Raw genomic sequence first — 21,821 nt, forward strand, 5'->3', positions numbered from 1 at the left:
TCTAGAGTCATACTCCAAGTTTTAATTTACAAGACAAAAATTATATAATGCCTCTTCATAATCAATCCTGTTAAATAACCAGTAATCATAGTATAATAGGTGACATAAAATATGTCACCACATCACCTGGTTGCAGTATTTCATAAGATTTGAGAAATATTCTTGTTTCATTGATATGAGGATATGGGCTGTGCAATCGATGGAAAAAAGGTTCAATGCTCATTACAAAATTAAGGGGTGCTGGTATTTCATTTCTAAGGTGTTTCTAAAGTATCATTAGTGAACATTTTGTTACTATAACAAGAGTAACGGAAATTCATTACTTTTTCGTTATGGAAATTGCACAAGTGGGAAAACTTCAGCGGCTCCTTTCTCTCTCATTTGTACAGCTATTGGGGTGAAACTTGCTACAATAATAGAACACATTTACCACTGTTAGCCCATCAAATTTTAGAATGTTTCACTTCTCCATGGAGTTTTGGAGAATTTCAAAGTTTTTCTAAACAATATTTTTAAAACAAAAACTACAAGAGCTATCTCCTTGAATTTGCTATACAATGACACAAAATGTCAGGGGATCATTCCCACCAACATTTAGAAATATTCATAAAACTACTGATTTTAGGGATTAAAAAAAAAGTTTTGACAAAAATGTGTTTTTAACAAAAACCACAACAGCTATCTCATTGAATGTCCCTCATATTAACCAAAAGAACTTCCATTTAGGGATTTCTTCCCAGCCCAGCACAGAGATGTACTTACTAGAAGTATCAGTCAGTCCTCCTCTTTGCAGACTCAACAATCTATTGGAACTCTGGCTGGCTGTGGCTATGGAGGAAAAATAGTACTCCCCTATCTTGATTGGGGCTTTCTCATGCTGAGCAGAATTCTGGGAAATGTAGTACAGGGCAGGGTCTTCTCTGTCATAGGGCTCCTCATCTTCCCAAACTACATTTCCCAAAATTCTGTGCTTTCTCAATCTCTTTTCCAGTGAACTCTGCTTTCTCCCTGCTGCTTCCTTCTCCTCAGGGTGAGAGGCCATTAATTTTAAGAGGAATGGCAGCCTTTTTGAGTTTGCTTTGCTTGCTTGAGTTGGAAATGAAACTGACTTCTGAGATTTACAAAATTCAAATAAAAAGTATTGGGTAAGTTTCAATTTTTAAGTTTCTGGCATAGGCCACACCCACATGTTGGATATCACATTGTAAGTATGAATTTAACAAATTTGATCTGACTTATGATGACTAACAAAACTTTTGCACAGCCCTAGTTTCTAGTCCCTATGGAAATGTATAGCAACATCTTTGAAAGCCTCTGAAGTTCTGCAGAATTTGAAAGGGCTTTCAATGGATGGAGAATAGAAAACTCCTCATTATATAATCCTCTATGCCCAACCTCAGAATCTAATGCCACACTAGAGATCATCCCTAGTTCTCAGGTCCTATTGTACTTCCTAACTGTCCTATGTGTAATCAAGTCTAACATCCCCTGCAATAATGTCATCATAAACATGAGTACCTCCAGCAATGTCAACAGTTGATCTTGCTGAATCTCCTTTTAGCTCCACATCCACATGGAAACTCAGGGCTGTGCACATATTTCCAAACATCAGTGAAGCATGTTAGGATCCATGAACATGAAGAATTATCTGATACGTCATGACATTCCAGATTTTTCTTGAGGATTTATAGTTTCTCAGATACCTGATTTTGTTTCAAAGTACCCTCAATAAAGTAGACAGGATATCATATATGATTTCAGTCATCCCTGAGATCAAACTTACATAAACTTTTTATAATTTGAAATAATCATGATAAGCTGTAACTCTCTAGATGTAGTTCATTGTAGTTTTCTTCATCCCTCACTATTAATTATACTGGGTAGATCTAATGAGAGTTATAATCCAGAACAAAGCTGCCCACCTCAATGAGTTTCAACACTTATGACAAAAACTATTGCAGACAAAATAGGGAATGAAAATTATACCCTTGTAACTGTGTTAGCTTAATAAATAGCTCAAGCATCACTAGAGATGGCTCCAGACAAAAGAATGAGAGAGGAGTTTAAAGAAGAGGGGGATTATCCATGGATTGTATTTAGATGTCATTTACTTCCCACATTGTGAGGGAAATTGGTTTAGTCCAGGTCATAATCAAAATCCAGATCCAAACAGCAAGTGTTTACCAGCAACTGCATCTAAGACAGTATTTCCAATACTTTGCATTTTCACCACCTTGCAAATCAATGTCACATAATTTCTTTCTATCCAGAGATGAAGCGTACATGTCAAGTATAAACCTGACCACAGTAGAAACACATTTTTCTTCCAGCACAACTCTCTCATGCATTGTTTTTCTTTTCCTTAAGTCTTCTTTTATCATCTGGTTAAATATTTCATGAGAAAGATGTAGAATATCCATATCTGGCAAAGCAGCAGAGGGTAACATGTCAAAACAATGAAATAACTCTCCTTTCTCCCAATCTATAGTCATTTGCTTTTGGCATTATATTTTAAATTATGAGATACGCTGCCTTCCACTAGTAACTCTCTTGTCTGAAAAAGACATAGTCATGCAGTCTGGATAGATATACATAGCAGGAATGCTCTCCTGTAGCCAGTGTGAAGCATCTGCCTCAGATCGTACAGCATGTGCAGTGGCAGATCATGAGCACATACATGTATATACACATGAACACACAGTCAACTGCTTTAGAGATCCTTGTTGGCCAATACACAAGTGCCCAGAGCTAAACAAATCCCAAATGCCTTTCTCTATCCACATGACAAGGCAATCTACACAGGGTGTTCTAGCTTACATCTTTTTCCAAGCCTTTGGACCTTGCCAGTTCCATACAGAATGGAAAAAACGTGGAACATAAATATCATAAAGAAAAATGCTGTGACACACAAAATGCTTAAGTAACACATAGCATATTACAAGGAATAAAACCAAATATCAACCATCAAGAAAGTATTAGTAATGTAACCCTTCCTCACAAGAAGCAGGACTTCTGCAATGAAATATTGAAGGAAAGACCATACAGCTATTTAAAGTGTCATGGTGTTTTTTTTTAAAATCAGCAAATACTACAATATTAATGTAGTTCCACAGGGAAAATAAAGAGCCAGCACTCTGGCAGAACTGCAAGTAATTTGAAAATCTCCTTATCCATTTATGGTAGCACTGAAAAAAACACACTTGCGATGAGACCAAAATGTAGCTGGTTGCTGGAGAACAATTAAGATGCCCAGTTCCAGGATATATCCAAGATCATTTTGACTCTCCAGCCTTCCTCAGCAATTTAATTTTTCTTCACATAACCAAAGAAACTGAAAAACCAAACACAGTAGCTTCAAACATCCTCAGTTCTACAGAGAGCACTGTCGGCTTTTTTCTGTGGCTGGCATTATTCCCCATAAAGCTGTTGCTCTACTTTGGGATGCAATGTGGTTATGAGAGGGATAGCAGTGGAGTAGTGCTTCTCCTTCTGCATTAGAAAGAGTGAGATCTCTGGATGTAGCTGAAATATAAAGGTATCTCTGCAACAAGGTGGCTTCATGAATAACCAAAAATGGGAAAATGCTACCCAATGGATGTTGTCAGATTGCAACTCCCACCTTCCCTTATCTGGGCTGGCCAGGAATACTGAGAGCTCCAATTCAACAAAATTTGCCCATCTCTGTATATCACAAGGGACTTGCCCATTTCACTTTAATAGAGGAAAACAACCCTTTCCCCCACAGTAAAGCTTACTTGCAAGGAAGTACTACAATTAAGTTAGAGCACATTTGACATGTTGGATTGAGGCTAAGTACAAAACATATTTAAATAGAACATGTTCTTGTGTGGTGCCAGTTCAGAAAAACATGGGAGGTTTTAAAAAAACAATTTAACAGTTTTATTGTATTTGTATGTTTTATTTGTTATTTTTAATATGATATATTTATACACTGTGTTTTGTAATGTGGCACTGAAGTGGCCAAATTGTAAGCCACTCTGAGTCCCCTTCGGGGTAAGAAGAGCAGGATAGAAGTATAGTAAATAAATAAGATAAATAAGTAGTCTGAACAAGGTGGTAAAAATTATGTTCAGTCTTGAAACCTTCTGTGTCTTCATCAATCTAAGATGGTATACAATTAGGACAGAGGGAAAATTGTATTGTGAAAGGCTGCAGATCTTCATGTTGTTTATTTTGATATTGCCAACTTTAGATTTGTCTGCTGTCCCAAGAAAATAGAGACAAAGAAGTGGCAAGAACTGTTGTAATGAAAAAATTGATTTGAATTTAGAATGATCAGCTTCAGACTCTAAGACGGCCCCTTATTAGAGAAGATTGCATTAAAATGGTATTTTCACCAGGCATAGCTTTTTTTGTCATTTTGTTGTAGTGCTTAAGGAAACTGCATCTAGCGTTTTCCTTCCCTACAACACTGAAAAGAAAACTAGCTATTTCTACATATTATTGATTTATTTTATATTATTATTTACACACAGCCCTTCTCATAGAATGGAATCTAAGGCAGGTTAGAAAGGTTAAAAGGTCTGAAAACATCTTCACTGGCTACCAGTTCATTTCCGGGCACAATTTAAAATCCTTATTATGATCTATAAACCTCCATGTGGCTTAAGTCCAGACCGTCTGAAAGTTTGTATCTCCCTATATGAACCTGGCCAAATTTTAAGATTTAAGATTCTGGTGGTAGGCTTTCTTAGTTCCAACACTAAGGCACAAGAGAAGAGAAGAGAAGAGAAGAGAAGAGAAGAGAAGAGAAGAGAAGAGAAGAGAAGAGCTCAAAGCTTTTGAAATTCCCTTCCATAGATGGTTATGTTGCCTTTCCACTTCTCCCCATGCTCTTCTTTTGCCAGTAGGCAAAGACCTTTTTTTTCAGACAGACTTTTAAATATTAATTGGATTATGGTCTGCCAGTTGTGTTTTTAGCATGAGTATTATGTTTTCAAAAAATAATGTAATAATGTCTTAATGTGTCTGAAGGTGACCCTACAAAAGGAGGCTTGTCATTTTGATTTTGTGTGGTGTGAATTGACCATGGTCACCCAGTGGATTTCAATAGTTGAGCAGAATGCTAGTCCAAAATGCAAACAACTACACTAATAAAGCAGGCAGAACAAGAGAGTCTCAGGTGGTAACTATTGGGAGCAAGATGATAGACTCCAGTACTTTACCTGCTCTTCCTATACTGTCCTGTTGACCCCAAGTATGATGGATAAAGCTGTACTGAATATTTCAGGCCAACTATATTAGAAACTTGATATGGAGGAAAGGGAATCTTATTTTTTGACTTGGGCAGCACAATAGCATAGGCGCTTCTTAACAAACAAACAAAAATGAATGTATTTAAAAACTGAAGAAGTAAATTCTCCCAATTTTAATTGACATCTTATTTGATTCACTTGCAAATAGGATTAACGAAAAAAGCTTCTTGAAACAGAAAGGCCAGCCTGCCACTAATAAGATAGAAAGTGTAAAGCCAATAATACTCTCACCCAAAACACTAATTTGGGGTGGGGACAGCTTGCTTTTTGTTTTTATACTTATGTCACTGTGTATATACTTACGTATTGTTGTTTATGTGCAACACTTGGAGTGCTTCTGTGAACCGCCCCGAGTCCAATAAATAAAGATGTATTATTATTATTATTATTATTATTATTATTATTATTGACACAAAGACACAGTATGACACAGCAAATGAGATGTATATGCTGGATTTCATATCACAAAATCACAAGTCGAACACTTCCCAAGCGTTTAGGACTGTGTGATGTATTTTTGAATGATGCACGCAGATCCAAGTAAGGTGGCCTTTTGCAATTGACATATCGTGATTTTGTCAATGTTTATTGTTTTCAAATGCCAGCTGATTAATAATAATAATAATAATTATAATAATAATAATAATAATAATAATAATACAACCATTAATCATATAAGTGCTAATGATCCTCCATTAGGTCAAATCCAAAACCAATGACATATTGTTAAATAAAACTTGAAGACCTTGTGCAGAAGAAGGTATTTTGACAGGGATAAGAAAACCTATATCTGCTGAAATTCCCCATTTTTATGGTTATTAATGATGCAGAAGCTGTGACCTCCTATGCATCCCATTTGCAGCAGCAGAACCAGCCATGTTTTGCAAACCTGTCAGGGTCTTAAATTTTAATTAGAGGCCATGGGGATTGAACTGGGAACTTTATTCATGATATTACTCTCTAGTGGGCACTGCCTACCTGTGACGGCTAAGAAAAAAGGGGGCCTAGCACTTAGCTTACTACGATACACAGCCATTGGGTTATGTGTGTCTGCTGGCAACAGACTGAATATTTTGTAGAAGTCTATACATTTTACTCTAAGAATAGAGAATTGTCTTTGGTTACAGCTGTAAATGGACTACCTAAATTGGTTGCCACAAGTCATTGCATATACCTATTAGTGGATCAATCCAAGAAGTGAGTCCAGTTTAAAGAGGGAGAATGGAATGCATGAGAGAGAGACATGGAAGAGAGAGAGGTTGTTTTTGCCATAGATAAAAATTACTTCCCTCTCACCTTGTTTTAGGTAATACAATTTTGATGTATGCATTTAGGAGGGAATGCATACATCATATATTGGAATTTGCATTGTGTATTTCTATCCATTTAGTATTTTTATTTTGGGATTTTGAGTTTGCTTCAATAATTACTGAGCAGAAAGATCACTGCAAGGTGCTTCAAGATGTATGGAACATGGGAGACTGGTTTAATTATAAACTGTGTAGCATTGTTGCAGGTTTTATAAAAAGTGGATATACCTATTTAATTTTTTGTAATTGTTTCTACAATATTAATTTATAAAATGGCAATACCCCATGGAAATTGTATGCATCTGTACAGAGACAGAGACAGGGCTTTAAAAGGCTTTGATACCTTCCAATATTTCGCAGATGAAACCTGGGACTGGGAGGCCAAGCAACATCAGAATGTGATCAAGTTGGGAAAGGTTCTTAATGAGGGAAAACATGCAAACTGTGAAGAGTAGAGGTGGCAGTTTGCTTTTGCCTGAGCCTATTGGTATCGGCAAATTCCACTGCTCCTCTCTTCATTCCCCGCTAATTGAACGCAAACTATTTTTTGTATAATGCTTTTTATTGAGCATTTCCAATTTTTACAGCGCAAGCAGAGAAAAAGGGAAAGAAGGGAAGAGAAAAAGTTAACAAAATAACAGGAAAAATGGGGAGGTGGGCTTATTGTTAGTGAATTAAATTGTTAGAGATATCAAGTGTGTCACAAAAAGGGAGGGGGAAGTTGAAGAGAGGGAGAAAAGACAACTGTGTACAAAGTTAGTATTGATACATCTATTTCTTCATATTAGTTACAACTACAAGTATTACCTATACCAAAGATTCCATGTATCCCCTATATCAAAGAGGTGAGTAATGTCATCAAACATTAAGTCCAATAGTCATATCTTTGAGTATTATCCTGTGTTCAGGGCCGGCCCAAGGTAATTTTCCAGTGTAAGCGAACAGAATTTTGCCCCCCCCCCCCAACCAATCACTGAAAAATAAAAGTGTTGGATAAGCGAAAATGTTGGATAATAAGGAAAGATTAAGGAAAAGCCTATTAAACATCAAATTACATTATGATTTTACAAATTAAGCACCAAAACATCCTTTCTCCCACCCTGGAGATAATAATAATAATAACAATAATAATAATAATAATAATAATTTATTTTTATACTGCCCTATCTCCCAAAAGGGACTCAGGGAAGTTTCCAATCATAAAAATAACAAGTACATTACATAACAATGTAATAAGCATATATTGAGGTCCAGATATGTAACCTCGATTCCAACAGACCTCACAACCTCTGAGGATGCCTGCCATAGGTGGGCTTCTGGAACATGTCCAGGCAGCCCAGAGGCCTGGCCTCGAGGAGGCAAAGGCAGGCCAGGCCGCGGAGGCCAGCCAAAGGTCTCAGAGGCCAGCGCAAGGCCGTGGAGGGCGACGCCAGGCCGCGGAGGCCAGCCGGAGGCCTCAGAGGCCAGCACGAGGCTGCGGTGGGCAGTGCCAGGCCGTGGAGGTTGGCCAGAGGCCTCGTAGGCCGGCGCAAGGCCACAGAGTGTGGTGCGAGGCCGCGGAGGGCGGCAGCAGGCCTCGGAGGCTGGCCAGAGGCCTCAGAGGGTGGCGCCAGGCCGCGGAGGGCGGCGCGAGGCCGCGGAGTCCAGCCAAAGGCCTCGGCATGCTGCCTCCCAGTGGGGAGGGGAAAAAAAGAGAAAAAAAGAAGATGCTTGTGGCACTTTGAGGCACCTCGAGAGGTGCCTCAGTGGCTCCCCCCACAAGATGGCACCTTCTACTATGGCGTAGTTCGCCTAACGGGTGAACCGCCCCTGCCTTTGGTCTTCCAGTCTCCTCCCTCAGCTCTTCCCCATTACAAGTTCATCTTCATTATTAATTGACAAATTATTTGTTTTACATTTTTTTTCAAATTTTAGTTATTACAAGATAAATCTCAAAATTTAGTTTAATCTATTCAATTAAATTATGGTAAATGGGGCCACAATTCACAAAGCAGTTTAAACCGTCAGCTATGGAAAATCTTGCCAACTGGAAGGTCAGAAGTTCAAGCTGCGGGTTGGGATGAGCTCCCACCATCAGCCCCAGCTTCTGTTTACCTAGCACTTTGGAAACAGTAATGTGAGTAGATAAATAGGTACTGCTTTGGCAGGGAGGTAAAAGGCATCCTGAAGACCTGCTGGCAATTTGATCAGGAAGGCATCTATGGACAACAGGTAAGGAAAAATGGAACAACAGCATCACCCCATGGTCACATTGAGCATGGCCTCCAGATGCCAGAGATGAAAAAAGAGGGAAGCCTTGCCTCTGTCTATGTACTGTCTGTCTTTGTTTTTAATTGTATAACAGCATTGAATGTTTGCCATAGATGTATTCTGAAATCCACTCTGAGTCCCTTTGTGGACATAGAGTGGAATATAAATAAAATATATTTGTAATAGCATTTCATAACTATGTGATTTTCTGGCATTGTATATTTCTGAAAGTATATTATTATTATTATTATTATTATTATTATTATTATTATTATTACATAAATCAAAAACAGCACAAACTATTTTTTGCACTTTGAACTTATTTTGTAGTAATTGAAATAGTTACAAGGTGGGAAGATGACAGCAAAGATAATTTGGGACATTTTAAGACCACCAAAAACATAATAGATCAATCAGGACTGTTCCTGATTGATCAAACTTGATATGGAGGAAAGGGAATCTTATTTTTTGACTTGGGCAGCACAATAGCATAGGCGCTTCTTAACAAACAAACAAAAATGAATGTATTTAAAAACTGAAGAAGTAAATTCTCCCAATTTTAATTGACATCTTATTTGATTCACTTGCAAATAGGATTAACGAAAAAAGCTTCTTGAAACAGAAAGGCCAGCCTGCCACTAATAAGATAGAAAGTGTAAAGCCAATAATACTCTCACCCAAAACACTAATTTGGGGTGGGGACAGCTTGCTTTTTGTTTTTATACTTATGTCACTGTGTATATACTTACGTATTGTTGTTTATGTGCAACACTTGGAGTGCTTCTGTGAACCGCCCCGAGTCCAATAAATAAAGATGTATTATTATTATTATTATTATTATTATTATTATTATTGACACAAAGACACAGTATGACACAGCAAATGAGATGTATATGCTGGATTTCATATCACAAAATCACAAGTCGAACACTTCCCAAGCGTTTAGGACTGTGTGATGTATTTTTGAATGATGCACGCAGATCCAAGTAAGGTGGCCTTTTGCAATTGACATATCGTGATTTTGTCAATGTTTATTGTTTTCAAATGCCAGCTGATTAATAATAATAATAATAATTATAATAATAATAATAATAATAATAATAATAATACAACCATTAATCATATAAGTGCTAATGATCCTCCATTAGGTCAAATCCAAAACCAATGACATATTGTTAAATAAAACTTGAAGACCTTGTGCAGAAGAAGGTATTTTGACAGGGATAAGAAAACCTATATCTGCTGAAATTCCCCATTTTTATGGTTATTAATGATGCAGAAGCTGTGACCTCCTATGCATCCCATTTGCAGCAGCAGAACCAGCCATGTTTTGCAAACCTGTCAGGGTCTTAAATTTTAATTAGAGGCCATGGGGATTGAACTGGGAACTTTATTCATGATATTACTCTCTAGTGGGCACTGCCTACCTGTGACGGCTAAGAAAAAAGGGGGCCTAGCACTTAGCTTACTACGATACACAGCCATTGGGTTATGTGTGTCTGCTGGCAACAGACTGAATATTTTGTAGAAGTCTATACATTTTACTCTAAGAATAGAGAATTGTCTTTGGTTACAGCTGTAAATGGACTACCTAAATTGGTTGCCACAAGTCATTGCATATACCTATTAGTGGATCAATCCAAGAAGTGAGTCCAGTTTAAAGAGGGAGAATGGAATGCATGAGAGAGAGACATGGAAGAGAGAGAGGTTGTTTTTGCCATAGATAAAAATTACTTCCCTCTCACCTTGTTTTAGGTAATACAATTTTGATGTATGCATTTAGGAGGGAATGCATACATCATATATTGGAATTTGCATTGTGTATTTCTATCCATTTAGTATTTTTATTTTGGGATTTTGAGTTTGCTTCAATAATTACTGAGCAGAAAGATCACTGCAAGGTGCTTCAAGATGTATGGAACATGGGAGACTGGTTTAATTATAAACTGTGTAGCATTGTTGCAGGTTTTATAAAAAGTGGATATACCTATTTAATTTTTTGTAATTGTTTCTACAATATTAATTTATAAAATGGCAATACCCCATGGAAATTGTATGCATCTGTACAGAGACAGAGACAGGGCTTTAAAAGGCTTTGATACCTTCCAATATTTCGCAGATGAAACCTGGGACTGGGAGGCCAAGCAACATCAGAATGTGATCAAGTTGGGAAAGGTTCTTAATGAGGGAAAACATGCAAACTGTGAAGAGTAGAGGTGGCAGTTTGCTTTTGCCTGAGCCTATTGGTATCGGCAAATTCCACTGCTCCTCTCTTCATTCCCCGCTAATTGAACGCAAACTATTTTTTGTATAATGCTTTTTATTGAGCATTTCCAATTTTTACAGCGCAAGCAGAGAAAAAGGGAAAGAAGGGAAGAGAAAAAGTTAACAAAATAACAGGAAAAATGGGGAGGTGGGCTTATTGTTAGTGAATTAAATTGTTAGAGATATCAAGTGTGTCACAAAAAGGGAGGGGGAAGTTGAAGAGAGGGAGAAAAGACAACTGTGTACAAAGTTAGTATTGATACATCTATTTCTTCATATTAGTTACAACTACAAGTATTACCTATACCAAAGATTCCATGTATCCCCTATATCAAAGAGGTGAGTAATGTCATCAAACATTAAGTCCAATAGTCATATCTTTGAGTATTATCCTGTGTTCAGGGCCGGCCCAAGGTAATTTTCCAGTGTAAGCGAACAGAATTTTGCCCCCCCCCCCCAACCAATCACTGAAAAATAAAAGTGTTGGATAAGCGAAAATGTTGGATAATAAGGAAAGATTAAGGAAAAGCCTATTAAACATCAAATTACATTATGATTTTACAAATTAAGCACCAAAACATCCTTTCTCCCACCCTGGAGATAATAATAATAATAACAATAATAATAATAATAATAATAATTTATTTTTATACTGCCCTATCTCCCAAAAGGGACTCAGGGAAGTTTCCAATCATAAAAATAACAAGTACATTACATAACAATGTAATAAGCATATATTGAGGTCCAGATATGTAACCTCGATTCCAACAGACCTCACAACCTCTGAGGATGCCTGCCATAGGTGGGCTTCTGGAACATGTCCAGGCAGCCCAGAGGCCTGGCCTCGAGGAGGCAAAGGCAGGCCAGGCCGCGGAGGCCAGCCAAAGGTCTCAGAGGCCAGCGCAAGGCCGTGGAGGGCGACGCCAGGCCGCGGAGGCCAGCCGGAGGCCTCAGAGGCCAGCACGAGGCTGCGGTGGGCAGTGCCAGGCCGTGGAGGTTGGCCAGAGGCCTCGTAGGCCGGCGCAAGGCCACAGAGTGTGGTGCGAGGCCGCGGAGGGCGGCAGCAGGCCTCGGAGGCTGGCCAGAGGCCTCAGAGGGTGGCGCCAGGCCGCGGAGGGCGGCGCGAGGCCGCGGAGTCCAGCCAAAGGCCTCGGCATGCTGCCTCCCAGTGGGGAGGGGAAAAAAAGAGAAAAAAAGAAGATGCTTGTGGCACTTTGAGGCACCTCGAGAGGTGCCTCAGTGGCTCCCCCCACAAGATGGCACCTTCTACTATGGCGTAGTTCGCCTAACGGGTGAACCGCCCCTGCCTTTGGTCTTCCAGTCTCCTCCCTCAGCTCTTCCCCATTACAAGTTCATCTTCATTATTAATTGACAAATTATTTGTTTTACATTTTTTTTCAAATTTTAGTTATTACAAGATAAATCTCAAAATTTAGTTTAATCTATTCAATTAAATTATGGTAAATGGGGCCACAATTCACAAAGCAGTTTAAACCGTCAGCTATGGAAAATCTTGCCAACTGGAAGGTCAGAAGTTCAAGCTGCGGGTTGGGATGAGCTCCCACCATCAGCCCCAGCTTCTGTTTACCTAGCACTTTGGAAACAGTAATGTGAGTAGATAAATAGGTACTGCTTTGGCAGGGAGGTAAAAGGCATCCTGAAGACCTGCTGGCAATTTGATCAGGAAGGCATCTATGGACAACAGGTAAGGAAAAATGGAACAACAGCATCACCCCATGGTCACATTGAGCATGGCCTCCAGATGCCAGAGATGAAAAAAGAGGGAAGCCTTGCCTCTGTCTATGTACTGTCTGTCTTTGTTTTTAATTGTATAACAGCATTGAATGTTTGCCATAGATGTATTCTGAAATCCACTCTGAGTCCCTTTGTGGACATAGAGTGGAATATAAATAAAATATATTTGTAATAGCATTTCATAACTATGTGATTTTCTGGCATTGTATATTTCTGAAAGTATATTATTATTATTATTATTATTATTATTATTATTATTATTATTATTACATAAATCAAAAACAGCACAAACTATTTTTTGCACTTTGAACTTATTTTGTAGTAATTGAAATAGTTACAAGGTGGGAAGATGACAGCAAAGATAATTTGGGACATTTTAAGACCACCAAAAACATAATAGATCAATCAGGACTGTTCCTGCCAAAATAAGATAGTTGGAAAATGTAGCCCCTCTCCCCCTCTTTTCAGCATTTTTTTTCTAGTCTGCAAGATTAGAGGAGCAGGACTGGAGTCTACTAAAGGGGGACAGGCCTGGGGTGACAATGTCAGTCCCATGGCCCTGAGGTCCCACAACCTACTTTAGACTTTAACTTTCTTCACAATATTGTTGTCGGGTGCCTTCAGGTCATTTGTGACTTACCGCGATCTTAGAGAGAATCTATCACAGAGATTTCTTGGCAAGATTTGTTCTGAGTGGGTTTACCTTTGCCTCCCTCTGAGATTAAGAAAGTGTGATTTATCCAAGATCACCCAGGGCATTTCAATGACTGGCTTTCTTCCATACAATGTTTAGCCTACAGAAGAGAAAGTTGAAATGAGACATGATAACAACCATGTTCAAATATTTGAAAGAATGTCATAAAGATGAGGGAGCAAGCTTGTTTCCTTCTGTCCTAGAGACTAAACTCAGAACAATGGATTCAAATTGGAAAAGAAAACCTTAGGAAGAACTCGCTGACCATAAGAACTGGTCAACAGTGAAACTCTGCCTTAGAGTCTGGTGGAGGGTCTTTCTTTGGAGGGTTTTAAACAGAAAGCTGAACTGCTTTCTATTGTGTGCACTTTGTGCTTTTCCAGTATGGCAGGGGGCTGGACTAGATGGTCTTTGCTGTGTTTTCCAACACTATGATTCTATGATATATGTCAATAGCAGGCAGAGCAGTTTGTATGCCATGTTCAAATTGGAAACTTTGCCAAAGCGCTCCAAAGTTTGTGCCTCAAAAATTCAATTCTGTAGCATCTAAAATGAAAAAAATATTTAGTTTCCTCTTATTTTACATATTTTGGAGGGGTTCCTTAATTGCTCAATGGATGGAGCAAGAAGCTATGTAAGCAACTCCTAATCATCAAAGATCTTATTCATTTATTACAAAACATACAAACTTTCTAGTTTCTGGAGATTTCAGTCAGTACTACTTGCTTACATTAAAGCAGTGCTACTCAAAGTGATGATCCTTGGATGACTGCCAGTCCCTGAACCCTTGGCTGCCAATTTCTAGCAAGTTTCCAGAAATAAAAGAAACAATTGTACCCAAAGGGCAGCGATATAGTGCCATTCCCCGGCACATTGGGGTTGGAAAAAATAATTGCCACATTAGAAACACCGCTTTAAAGCATGCCATTTGAAAACATAAAGACTAGAGGCTTGTTTCATATTGAAAGCTGATATCAAGGAGCTAAATGGATAAATTCATTGCTCTGGGTTGCAATCTGTGAAGTGCCTGCTCACCTGTAAATTGTAGCAATACACAGTGCCTTGACATAGTCCTTCAGCAATCACAATACTGGAGTATGTGTACACATACACTGAACTTAGTATAGGTCAAAGAACAATACCTGCCCTCTGTCGGCGTGGGGGTCAGCGTGCGGGCTGTGTAGGTTTATTCAAAATCATCTTCTCCAGCATCCTGATGAATTGGTTGCAATCGTCTGCCACACCAATTCCTCTGTTCAATGTCAGACTCAAACACATCTCTAGTCTGAAGTCCAAACATTTATTTCAATGTCTACAAACATATTTACAAAGCATAGCAAAATCCATCGCTCTGAGCTGGCATTCTTCTACAGCTTCTTGCCTCAGCAGGCACAGCTCAACACACAGAGAGATAAGAAAGCACATTCCTCAGTCCGAAGGAAGTTCCGACCTCCAAAGGTGGAAATCATGCCTGATAGGTCATAGCAGGCTGTCAGTCAAAACTAGCCTGCTGTTAACTGTTTCATCACTGAAACACACACTTTTGCCTAACAGCAGAAAACACTTGATTTACATTTCATACACATACAACCATAATCCAACACCCTCTGTGTGCCCCTCTTAAGGGAGCCTCAATGTCATAGCTTATAATAGATCTGTAGATCTGTTACAAGAATTATAGCTTGTCTATAGACTTAACTGTTATTTGTTGCCTAAGCATCTTTTCCTGGTAGGGAAAAGAGCCATTATTTCCTTCCATAGGAAAGGAATACTACAGACACTTCTGTCACAGAGACCTCATTGGTACCTTTCCTACCAAATAAAACATGAAACCAGCCTAAGAGTTCTTCCCTTTGCTCTACATAAAGTTTTAATATTCTGTTATATTGGCTCTTTTTTTATAAGCTAACAGCAGTGAGCAAGATTCGCACAAGCTCCATTTGTTGGAGTATAGAATTATGAGCTCCAAAGATCGTCTCATTCCACTTTACACCATCGCAGTAAAAATCTATGTGATCATTATGTGCTAAAAGACTAAAGTCAAGAAATGAGAATTAATCATTGATATTTCGTACCTCTGAGTCATTCGTTTCACCAGCCCTCTCCAACAGCAGCCGATTGCCGTACTTACTGACTATTAGCTGTCAGCTGTGATTTGGAAAGCCTTTTATTTATGGGTTATTGAAAAATGAATTTGTTTGCTCTTTATGTTCCCTCGGCAGATTTGAAAGTTAATTATAAAAGGGAGGGAGAAAACAAATGCATGTGAAACAATAATTCAACGTATGTTGAACAAGGAAAGGCTATTTGACAAATGCCAATTTCCCCACAAAAAATAGGTTTTGATAGCCTAACAAGCGCTGTAAAATCCAGGCAGCATCTGCCATGCCTTATAAATCATGTTTATTTGCAGAGATAATGCAGAGAATGGGAAGAAGTTCCCCAATTCATTTCAGAGATATTGTAGTGCTGATGGAAAAACTGGTTCCTATTGCACTCCTTGTTTGCGCTAAGGTACTTTGCCTCATGTATATGAGGCTTTGCCAACCATTTCACATTTTATTTCAGAGACAAATGTACGGTGAGCTCAGAGCTTAGAAATAACTAGTTACTAATAGAGTGTTACTTGTAATTTACTCTCTTCAATAGCTTGCTTGTTGCTTTAACTCAGTGAGGACTTATTTCATCCCATTTGTGGAATAATGGGAAAATTGATGTTAACCTACAGTTGGCCTTTCGTATCCACTGATTTTTTTTATTCATGGATTCAACCTCAAAAATCTTCCCAAAAAATTCCAAAAATCAAACTTTGATTTTCCAATTATACAACACCATTGTATATACTGGGATTTCATCCTCTATGGATTTTGGTATCCATGTAGGGGTCCAGGAACCAAACCCCAGTGGATATCAAAGACCCACTGTAGTGATGTACATGAATTGCATGTGGCTTAAATTCCAGTTCTTATTGTGTCTCAAGTTCTGTTGTTGATATTACAGAGACAATAAGGCATATGAAAAATGCAAGACACCAGCTTCATTGCTAGGGAGAACAAACTACTAGTTGTCTAGTTGAGATACCCCAAGGAAGTTGCAGTGAGTTATGAATGCCATGTGTAATGGTTTGCAAAATTTCTTGTTTTGGATTTGGTTTGGATGAAAACAGGCTCTCTATACCTTATATAAGCTTTGTTTTAGTGGATTGACACTGTGTACCTACATGGAATGTCTCTTGACTTTCATATTATCTTACACAGAAAGGTGGGATTGCTTAGTGAAATTACTCTCTTGGACTTTGTGAATCAACTCAGAGGTATTTTAATCCCATGTAAAGCAGATTGTCTCTGTAGGAATGGGAGAAAAAGACAAATGGGAAATGAATTAAAGGCCAAGCACTAATACAATATTTATTGGTTGCCTGGAGCTTAAATCCTTGCCTATACATAAATCCCCATTTAACAAGAACGTTGCATCAATAAACAGCTTAGGTATTTATACATAAAATAAATAGATTTGCTACTTATATTCATGTGAATCATTTATATCAGTTTACATTTTAATGACTCATATCAGTCTGCTCTGTGCCTTGAATAACTTAGTAGTATTTGCATTCACAAAGAAGAATTCAGTCCGGGGAAATACTTTATGATGATAAGCTTAACGGTATCCAGGTTACATGACCTCAGAAGGTAAATGGGCATAAATTGTATTCCTTGTGGTTATTGGCCTATAATGTCACTGACTTTCTACGCCCCTGCCAAAGTAGCTACTGACCAGGATCACTGCATGTCATTCAGAATTCTGGTTATTACCCTTCACAAGTGACTCTCTTGCACCTTTTTGGATAAATAAAGAGCCAACCGTTATGCTACAAGACAGCAGATTTGATTGTAAAGTTTCCAGTGTTTGACTTCTTGGTATAGGTCTTTAGACAGAATCTTTTTGGCATAATCTTGAGCAAATATGTCAGTTTTGCTTTCATCCACATTCAATTTTTTAAAAATTCTGATGAAAAATGAACTGAAATGAAATAATAATAAATTCCTAGAATATTTCCCTGCTTACCTACTTACTAACTTTAGGGGTCAGAAGCCAAATTATATCTAATCTATGTTGAAAGCATATGCTTCATTCATGTAGCAGATTTTCCAACCTCAGTATCAGAACAAGCTGGTGAGATCCAATATTGGGATTTTCAAAGACAGAATTATTTATGCTACATAGTACTATTGTTGTGCACCTTCAGCTTAACTCCAATTTATCATAGCATTTCCTTGGCAAGATGCATTCAGAGGAAGTTTGCCACTGTTTTTCTCTGACAGTAGTCTAATATTATTAAATAGTCTTGTACATTTGGGAGTAAACCTTGGGGTTTTTTTTATGTCTATTTTTAGGGAACCTCCTGAAATCAGGAGGGCACATATATGTTTTCGCTTTTCAGTTCCGAAATACCCGTTTTCTATCAGCCCGTTAGATACTGATATCTATCGGGGGGGGGGGGGCTTCCCATTGAGGTTCCCCTTGCTGGCACGTGCTTTAAGGAGGCTTTTATCAGGGTTTGCCTCACTTTCATCTTGGGAATCGAAGGGCTCCCTGGCTGGGGCTGAAGACACCCCCAAGGCAGAGATAGAGGAAAGAAGAGGGTGAAAAACTATCCAGCTCCGCTAGCCATTTCTCGCTGCCGTTTCTCCCTTCAATCGGGAAACCTATCTTGCACTACTGCTGAGGTCTCTTCATCATTGACTAGCCAGGCCTATTCTATCTGGCCACCTGTTGCTGCCGTTTGCTGGTTGCCACTGCCTTTTGCGGAGCCTTCCATTGCTCCCCCGCCACCTGGATTAGAGCCTCCCTCCATTGCAACTGTGTAGGCCCAGAAAGGCACTGGCAGGCACAGGCACTTTCGAGGCCTGCACATGTGTAGTGCGCTGTGCAGGCCCAGAGCACCTATGCCTGCCAGGACCTGTAGCCAAGTGTAAGCAGCACTTGGCTGCAAGCCCTGGCAGGCATGGATGCTCTGGGCTTGCACACACCACACACTCTCCTCTATCTCTGTCTCGGGGGTGTTACTTTGATGCCAAAAAGCAGCCTTAGAGTTGGTACCCATTCCTGCTTGCTTTCCTGTTGAGCGGACTTTCGTACAGGGAGGGACCTTCTTGTTCCAAGCTCCCAAAAGAACAAAGGAAGTGAAAGAAACAAATCAAACAGGAGAAACCTATTCTGCGCACATGTCTATTACTTAAGACCTCATCACATTAACCTCATCCACGGATTCACCATGGATTGTGACAAATTCTGTGGGGCCCAACGGAAGGTATGGGGAACCTGTTGCCCCATGCCTCACATCACCTGCCTTGCCACTTACTCCATCCCGTGGGGGGAAGCTTACACTGCCCATCTTCTCCTCCTGTTTCTTATGCAACATGGGAAACCTCCAGTGTTGTTGCTGTGGTGGCCAGTGCTACTTTTGCACCTCTTCAAGCAGGCAGCCCCACTGGAAGTAGATCAACATCATGGGGTGGGAGTTGGTGGGCTCCATGTCTAGAGAGGGGCAAAAGCAGCATAGGATGGACAATTTTGCCAGTCTGATCTTACTTGCAAATACTAACCAGGTCTAACCCTGCTTAGCTTTCTCCATTAGATATGATCTGGTGAGTTCACAATACTTAGCCTGCCTCTTCAGAATGTTTACACCGGTTGGAAATTTCCAAAAATATAATTAGACAGATTTAATGATCACAGACCAGTACTCAGAGAAGACTCACTTGTCAGGCACTAGGGACTGAGACCATGAAATTGGAAACAATCTGCAATTTGATGTCCATAACTTTCTGATCTGCCAGTGCAATTAATGAAACAAAATGAGTAATAGTAGTAGTAATAGTAGGATTATGTTTATTTATACCTATGTTTTCTCTCCACAAGGAGAATTGAATATATTTTAAAATATATATGACAAGATTTTAGACCATAGGAGAGAGAATGCATACATTCCCAAAATGTATAACATTGACTGGTGCATTTAATACGTGATTTTGGCTAATAGGAAAAAATGCATACATTTTTTAAAAATCACAAAATGCATATGAGTGTTAATTATAATGAGTGTTAAGAGCATTAGTGCTTAAGAACAGCTTCAGTTATTAAAGAGAAGTGAATGCCATGCTGCTAGGGCCATCACATTTGACTTAAGCATATGAAGGAGGCAGGCTTTCACATCGCCCATCCCATGCCACCAGTAAATATTATAATCATAGATCTACATATTAGGTAAAATTAGATAGCAGGGCTTCCATAGAAGATGACTTTCATAGACGCTGGCATGTAATTTGTCAACTTTAAACTTTTGAAATTCCCTCACAATGTGGGAAGAAAGGCTTCGTTAAGTTTTCCAGAAGACCTTGTGGTTTAGTAAACTGTAAGTATTATTGTATCATCTGCCTCTATCATCCATGTTTTGTATTCAGATTCATTGAATTTTCATTCCTCTGATTAACAGTTATTTGTTCTTAATATTATCGTGTGTTCTTAGTTCATACATTAAATTGTCCATATCTACTTGTCTCAGTAGTTTATCTAAAGGCCAGTAATGGCTATTCATTTGGATACACAACTATTATTTTAAAATACTTTGTAGTTTTCTTTCCATGATTTTAGTTACTCATTTTAATATGAGTGGCTGAACTTCAGCATCTCTCCACTGCATGTTTAGATAGTACAGTCCTATAAAGAATGTACAATGTGCCATTTGTGAACTCATAAATCAGTTCAGTTCTAAATACATCCCCCCCCCACACACACACAAATTGCTGCAAAAGAATGGTACATCTTTAGAAATTGTGCCCTTCAGGCATGTTCCAGTATCTGTCAAAGACAGAATAAAATCTTAGATGGCTTCTATGACTATTGATTACACTGTAAAAATTATGTTGAAATGACTACTTACATGTCTGCCAATATTTTTAGTAGCACTAAAAAACACTTTCCATTTGGGTAATTGTTTTCAGCAATTTTTGCAAAAAAAAACTTTGCTGGTTCATTTACATTGCCCTCACGTGCCTGAGTAATATCAAGATGTAACTGCATTTAGGGCAATATTATCATTCTTGATTTATTACTGGCTGGAATCATTTGACTAATTGAAGAACTCCAAGCAGCAATCAAGGGAGGATACAACAAGTCATCAAAAGGAACAGAAGTTTGAGGAAACAATCATGTTGAGTAATATTGGCCATAAGGAGGTGAATATTGCAACCCAACTGTTCATCCAGAGAAAGTTCTGTATCGGAAAATCCAGAATTAGCAGTAGTAAAAACATACATAAGAAAAGTTTAGTCAATGGGCAAATGCATGCCAAAAATTCATATTTTAATACACACACACACACATATATATATATATATATATATATATATATATATATATATATACTGTATATACTTGAGTATAAGCCTAGTTTTTCAGCCCTTTTTTAAGACTGAAAAAGCCCCCCTTGGCTTATACTCGGGTGAGGGTCCTGGTTGGCTTATATTTGGGTCAGCTTATACTCGAGAATATATGGTACATTTATTATTTTACTCTATTTATTATTATTATTATTATTATTATTATTATTATTATTATTATTATTATTATTATATAAAGGTAAAATACCAACGGGAAAATGAGTAACGTGATATGAAAGAAACTAATAGTTCCACACACACTACTGAGTGTCTGCATCTTTGTCTAAACGGTTTGAAAACCAAGTTATTGTGCATTTTCCAGGCTGTATGGCCATGTTCCAGAGGCATTCTCTCCTGACGTTTCATCCACATCTATGGCAGGCATCCTCAGAGATTGTGAGGTATGTTGGAAAACTAAGCAAGGGAGGTTTATATATCTGTGGAAGGTCCAGGGTGGGAGAAAGGACTTGTCTGTTGGAGGCCAGTGTGAATGTTGCAATAAATCACCTTGATTAGCATTAATGGCCTTTCAAGTTTCATTCCAGCCTGGGGAAATCCTTTGTTCGGAAGTGTTAGCTGCTCCTAATTGATTAATGTCTGTAATTCCTCTGTTTTCAGAGTGTTGTTCTTTATTTATTGTTCTGATTTTAGAGGGTTTTTTTAAATACTGGTAGCCAGATTTTGTTCATTTTCATGGTTTCCTCCTTTCTGTTGAAATTGTCCATATGTTTGCAGATTTCAATGGCTTCTCTGTGTAGTCTGACATGATAGTTGTTAAGAGTGGTCCAGCATTTCAGTATTCTCAAATAATATACTGCATCCAGGTTGG

The 21,821-nt window shown here is 38.6% G+C and overlaps 1 protein-coding gene across 3 annotated transcripts in view; it reads left to right on the top strand.

Annotated features, from left to right (window-relative positions):
* The window catches only part of rasgef1a (RasGEF domain family member 1A), a 455,191-nt gene that overhangs the window by 141,563 nt on the left and 291,807 nt on the right, over positions 1-21,821 (top strand). Inside the window, exon 2 of one of the 3 annotated variants that reach the window (XM_062975847.1) lies at positions 21,315-21,393. The exons of the other annotated variants lie outside the window; for them this stretch is intronic. The gene's annotated coding sequence lies outside the window, so the exon portion shown is untranslated. The remainder of the gene's footprint in view (positions 1-21,314; positions 21,394-21,821) is intronic. 3 annotated transcript variants of the gene reach the window in all.

The sequence above is a fragment of the Anolis carolinensis genome, chromosome 3 (genome assembly GCF_035594765.1).
Source record: "Anolis carolinensis isolate JA03-04 chromosome 3, rAnoCar3.1.pri, whole genome shotgun sequence".
Taxonomy (NCBI): domain Eukaryota; kingdom Metazoa; phylum Chordata; class Lepidosauria; order Squamata; family Dactyloidae; genus Anolis; species Anolis carolinensis.